Raw genomic sequence first — 6324 nt, forward strand, 5'->3', positions numbered from 1 at the left:
CATTTCAATCAAGGAGTAGAAAAGGACTCATTAATTCATGATAGGTTCGGGACTGTGTTTCTCATATTTTGTACTTGATTACTAAAATATTGTAATAATAATAATAAAATGATTAGCTTGCTATTGACAGGTAACTGGATTTTTTCTTTTCATGCAAGGTGCACTGAGGTTTTCATTTAGGGTTATTATAAATAATGTAGGTGTCTCACTAAAATCCTGCTGAGTTCTACAAGACCATTCAACGCTTTTCTGGGAGGAGGAAAACATTCATTGCAATACCATACATTAGCTATTCCACCTAGAATACTTCACAGATTGTATGTCATCAGAGCAGAAAGTTATCTTTAGCTCATCTATAGCTATTCATCTTATTATAAAACAAGTGTGCTTACTTAATTGTGTAATAGTACCTAAAAGAATGACAGCACACAAGCTGGATTGTGAAAGCTGATTTTTTCAAGCACCTAAATAATGCCTCTGATTTATTACACTGGAACAGAGCTTAAGCATGAGGTGCTTAACGTCCACTCACTTTGATTGTAAGTAGGTTTTCTAAAGCACAGTGTGTAGTCACCTAACCCCATGATTTTCAACAGGTACTCAGTGCCTTTGGAAATCTCCTTGGCAGTCTACAGCTACAAACTTCAGTCACTTTAATAGCTTTACCATCACTTTGCTTTTTTTCTTTTGGACTAAGGCTGATTTTATTTTATTTTTTATACTAGGAAGTGACTGTCACTCAACCAAGAGCATCAAGAGTATGAGAGTTTCAATTCCGTGCAGAGTGAAACTGCAACTTTGGCTGAACACTAACAGAATCACAAAGCACTTTTTTTTTTTTAATCTCAGAAATGTGGGTAGCAAATTATAGTAATATTTCCCTTCAAAAGCAGGGGGTCAAAAGCAGGGGAGCTCAGCAGCCTCAAACTTCAGAGCTATAATTTGATTTTTGGAGGCTCAGGGAGTCACTGACTTACTGTTTTAAAAGTTCAGTTTTCCCTTAGACATTGCACAAAATTTCTCTTGCCCGCTGTGAAACACAAAGTAACCGAAAGCAGCAAAGTACTTCCTACTGCGCCATGTGTCAGGAAAGGACATGCTGGTAACAACGCGGGTACTTCGCTGGCTCTCTGAATGGAGAATATCATTTAAAATAGAGCAAGATTCTTTAAACTTCTTAATCTTTCAACTACAGGCTTGGGTTTCAATTAGATTAAAATCAGACTGGTGAAGATTGAACTTCTATAATTCTTTTTTCTTTAAATTAGAACTTACAGCATATGATTGCAGTTTATCAAAATAATGATTCTATGGTGTTTGATTTAAAGCTAGGTAGTTTAGTTAAAGTCTTGAAGTCTTATGATAATGTTTTCTCTCTAAAGAGGCAACCCTTGTACCAATAATTATGATAGCACCACAAGTATCCATTAATAAACGTTCAGAGTGTAGTGTTGCACAATTTACCAAGGAAATTATCACATAAGTTGCTCAAATTTTGAAATATATAAGCTAACTGTTTAAACCAATGCAGACAGATGTACAAAGAGAACCACAGACAGAAATGGATAGCACAATTGAGGAAATGGTAACAAAATCATTTGCAGAAGCCTTAAGGGATGTACAAATGTAAAAATCCCTGCTGAGTGCATTTGCAGAACTGTGTTTGTAGGCATTAAAAGCAATCAAAACAGTAAGCAGAAGACAACAGAAGAGAAGACTGGCCTACATCAAAGGCAGAGGATGGCAAGTGGTTTCCCTCTCAGCTCTCTGGTGAGAGAGGACAGCTTCACAGATCTACACAAAGAGCTCACCCAACAGTCCTGAGAGCTAAGATATGACTGAGGGAGCTGCTACCATCACAGAAATAGACTTTTTCATTTCCAAAAACAGATTGTGCCAGGCTACCACAGTGTCAAGACTGACCATTTCGTGTTTACAAATCATTTTGCATTTGCTGAAAACAAAGGTGCCTTGTGTTCTTGTTACTGAGAATGGCTTACCAACAAGGTAGGTAATAGTCGTCTAAAGATGCTTGACATAGGACAGAGTTAACTTCTATGTTCTGTGCTGCCACTGGGCCTCTCCCATTTCTCCCATCCTAAGGGGTCAATAGGTAGGCCAGGCAGAGGGGGCACCATTGCTTACCTCTGGAGAGAGGGAGGAGAAGTGCTAAGGCAGTAATGCTGGATAAGCACAAATGCAGGAAGTTCCACCAAATCACAAAACTGGTATGTTCAGGGCAGTTTGGGCATTTATGGCTTGTATAGCCTCAAATTCTATTTCTTGTTGATGAAATGACTAGTCTGCAGGACCACACTGATTTGAAAAGTTTCATACAGATAAGTCTTCTATGGTTTTTCACATTTTTCTCAAGCAAGAGCACTGAGGGAGCACTAAAACAACCTTTGGAGAACATACTGGAACCCAGACACTGTTGAATCCAACCAAATCACACAGCAAAATAACAGCTCTGCATAAAATAAAGGCAAGCAAACAACAGTAAGGATACTCACATTAAACATGCAGATATTAAAATTTATGGTCTTTTAGAGATGATGTAACATGACATTGCTCATTTGTTGTCTGATACTGCCTTTTAAAAATTGTGTATGATGCTTATTGGGAGAGGACCACTGCTCAACAGAGGTTATTTTGGACCTACCTAACCTCATGCACTGCAACTGAAACAGATTGATCTCCTTTTTCCTTCCATATATATTTTTATGCATGCATAACATCTATATATGAACAAATATGTGCATTATAGAGCTTATATATCGTATACATGTGTATATGGTTGCACACCATACCTGTGTTGTTCTACAACATCCTTTAATAAGTTTCTGCCAGAGTAGCTTTTTCTGTCAATAATACTTTTCAATTGATTGTTTGGTGTTATGTCATCCTAATTTAGCCCAAGGGTACTTCGAACATTGGCAACCTCCAAGTGGGTTGTCCAGGATGGCTCTCTGGGCCCCCACAGTGCCTTAACCTGCACGATGCTGAAGGCCTTCCCCTTGCAGCCACGCAGGTGCTCACGCACAGCCCTGTGTCCTTCCTCCCTGCCTGCTCTGGCAGCATCTCCCCAAGCCCTCACACCAGTGGTCTCGGGGCCCTGTCCCTGCAACCTGAACCACACAAGCATTTGTATGGCCAGAGGCCTCTGAGCTGAAGGCCAGCAACACGTGCCTCACTCCCTCATCTCCCTGAAAGTGACTTAAAACATGAACAGGTGATGCACATCACACCTGTGAATTCTTCTAAGAAGCACAGATTTATGTATATACACGTGCATATAAACTTCTAACTCAACCTCCCATGCTAGTATTTGCTCTCTGCAATGTCTTTTATCTTTCTCCTCTTTTACCTTTTCTTGCAAGTACAATGCAACACAGACTTAGAGAAGAGTGAGAAGATCATCCAAACCACACTTCACCTGTTTGGCCGGGACAGAGTTAACTTTCTTCCTAGCAGCCTGTACAGTGCTGTGTTTTGGATTTGTGACCAACACAGTGTTGATAGCAGTGATTTGGCTATTGCCGAGCAGCACTTGCATGGCATCAAGGATTACTCTGTTTCCCTCTCTACCTCTTATGGATTATGCTGGGGGTGGGCAAGATGCCAGGAGGGGAGACCACAAAGACAGCTGACATCCCTCTCACACAAGAGGGATACTCCTTACCACTTGACATTGTGCTCAGCAATAAAACGGGATGGGGAGGGGGGTGATCCTCCAAAGTAGCCATTGCTCAGCGTGGCTGGGCACCAGTCTGCCTGCAGAAGGTGGTGAGTGATTGCTTCTGCACCAGTTTCCCCCTCCATCTATTCTATTTCTTATTAAACTGTTATTATCTCAACTCACATTTTTTTCCTTGCTGCCGCCCTTCCAAGCCTCTTTCCTAATGCTAGTGTTGATGGGGGCTAAGCTGCCAGACAACATCAACCCACCATGCAACACATGACAGGGCAGAGCATCAGGATTTGTAATGGACTGATTGACTAACAGAAATATTTTTATCAAGAAAAACAAAAAATTGTACTTCCAGTAGGGTTGTAGCATAGGATTACTCAAAACAAGGTTTGCAGACAGATATGAGATAAAACCTTTAATTTCTGCTATGCAATAATTTTTCCCCTTTGTTTTGAAAATAATTCTGCTGAAAGAACATTTTCTCACCACTCTCAACTCTGTTAACCAATCTTCAGACTAAAGTCCCAGAAAGGGCCAGGAAATATTAAAAGCATTAAAGAGCATAAATAAACAAACACCACACAAATTTTCTGCATCTCTTGTTTCTGTGTCTTTTGTCAAAATGGATGGGATACTTCACAGAGCTGTTGCAATGCACCTGTAATTTCACGATCTTTTCAAGTGCGCAAAACATGGTAGACATAGCAAGTTTATTTCTCTATTCTCCTTCTGCTTTTTCTCCCATCTAATCTTGTTAAATACAGTGGATTGGTTTTGCTTACAACAATCTGAGAAATAAGAATTTGAGCTGTTCATAAAGTGTTAACTCATTCTCAATGAAGTTTAAACATTGTGTCATGATCAGACTGTATAAAGAAGGAGAAAGATGATCTTATTATAAAGATGTGTATCAGTCTGGTGTGATTAACAGTTCATTCTTATGCCCAAGACAGCTGTAGCATGATTTATGAGCAAGGTTTGCATGAGTATCAACACATTCTTCCCTACTTGACCTGTGCAGGACACAGTATTCAAAACAAAACAAACAAACAAAAAACACAACAACAACAACAAAATGTAACAAAAGAATAAAAACCACAAGCTATCTCTTAGCACAAGTAATTTTCAAGTTGTATTTACAATACTTGTGCACGTTAAGGGAAGACAATTCAGCATTTTGCTTGTAACGAAGATTAATTTATAAAACAACTGAGTTAATTTCATATATTAAATGTACTGTATACCTTATGCAGAGTAAGATAATGTCTAAACTTTGGTATAATTCTGTGGCCACAAATTTTTACTTAACATTTTAACTGCACAGTATTTAACCTATTGTCTTGAAAATATTAATCTTACATTTAAAAATTGTTTTTCAAATAAGATAATAATGTAAATTATTTTACATTGTGTTATAAAGTATTCTGAAAAAAATAAACTGTAATGAAGAAATCCTCCGAGAACTGACAGTTGAACTGAATTCTCACCACAATATCTTATATACTCATTTTCGTATTTACCACTGAAAGCAGTACACATTTTGCTCATATTTAATATAGGATAAAGAAACCCACAGAAGAAATTGAATCTATTCTGTCTTTATACTTTTTTCAGTAATTTGCTTTCTCAGAGAAACCAAAAGCAACACCATCTGTCTTAAGATTGTCTTAAATGAAAAAAATCCACTTCATAGTACAACATTGAATAACTATAAATTTATCCTAGAATAATCAAGGTAGGAAGAAATAAGGCTGTTTTATGCAGATCCAATGTAAAGAAGCATTGTCTCAAGCATAGCAAATGGTTTTGTAATTAATAACGGAAATTTCATGTAGAAAACTGAGTTCTCCCATGACCTAGGTGCAGGAACAATATCTTAATACACACAAACTATTCCATTCTAGCAGGAAGACTGAAAACACTCCACAGAAAAAATGGAAGACCTAGAAGTACAATGTCAGATTTTCTTTTTCCCCCACAGAATCCGTTACTGGCTGCATTACCAGTACTTAACCATAAGCTTTCCCAGCATTCAAGAGGCAAAACTGTTCTCATAATGATTTTAATTCTCTAATATTAAAGTATTCAAGACTGGTTAATTGTCATAGTTCATTGACTGCACAGAAAAGTACAGTGGTACTTCATAACAGCAAGCTGAAGCTCAATTGACTGTGCAGCTGAAAATACATTTCTGTATCAAGTAAATGTGGGTAGAAACCAACTTTTATGAATAAGTGTGTTTAAATTTGCTGTTTGGACTATGCATAATGAAGCTTTGCAATATGAACAGGAAAACTGCTATGAAATGACTCATACAACTATTGAAAAAAATGGAATTCTAAACAAACTGATCATGGTTAAAGATTGGTCCTTATTATTGAAAGACATGAATGAATCATCCCAACAATATTGAAACATTAATCTTACAACTGAAGACTGTAACTGCACAAAATTGATATTAACCAAATGATTGAGACTGAGAGCTTTACATAAGAAAACAGCAGTCAAATATATTTTTTGGAAATTTTGGAAATATTTTTTCATACATGATGTGCATGAAACAGTTAATACTATGATGTGTCAACAGTTCCCTAAAATTAACATGACATTCAAACTCTGTTAGGGCTTACAAA

Source organism: Cygnus olor, chromosome 1 (assembly GCF_009769625.2).
Source record: "Cygnus olor isolate bCygOlo1 chromosome 1, bCygOlo1.pri.v2, whole genome shotgun sequence".
NCBI classification, from domain to species: Eukaryota; Metazoa; Chordata; class Aves; order Anseriformes; family Anatidae; genus Cygnus; species Cygnus olor.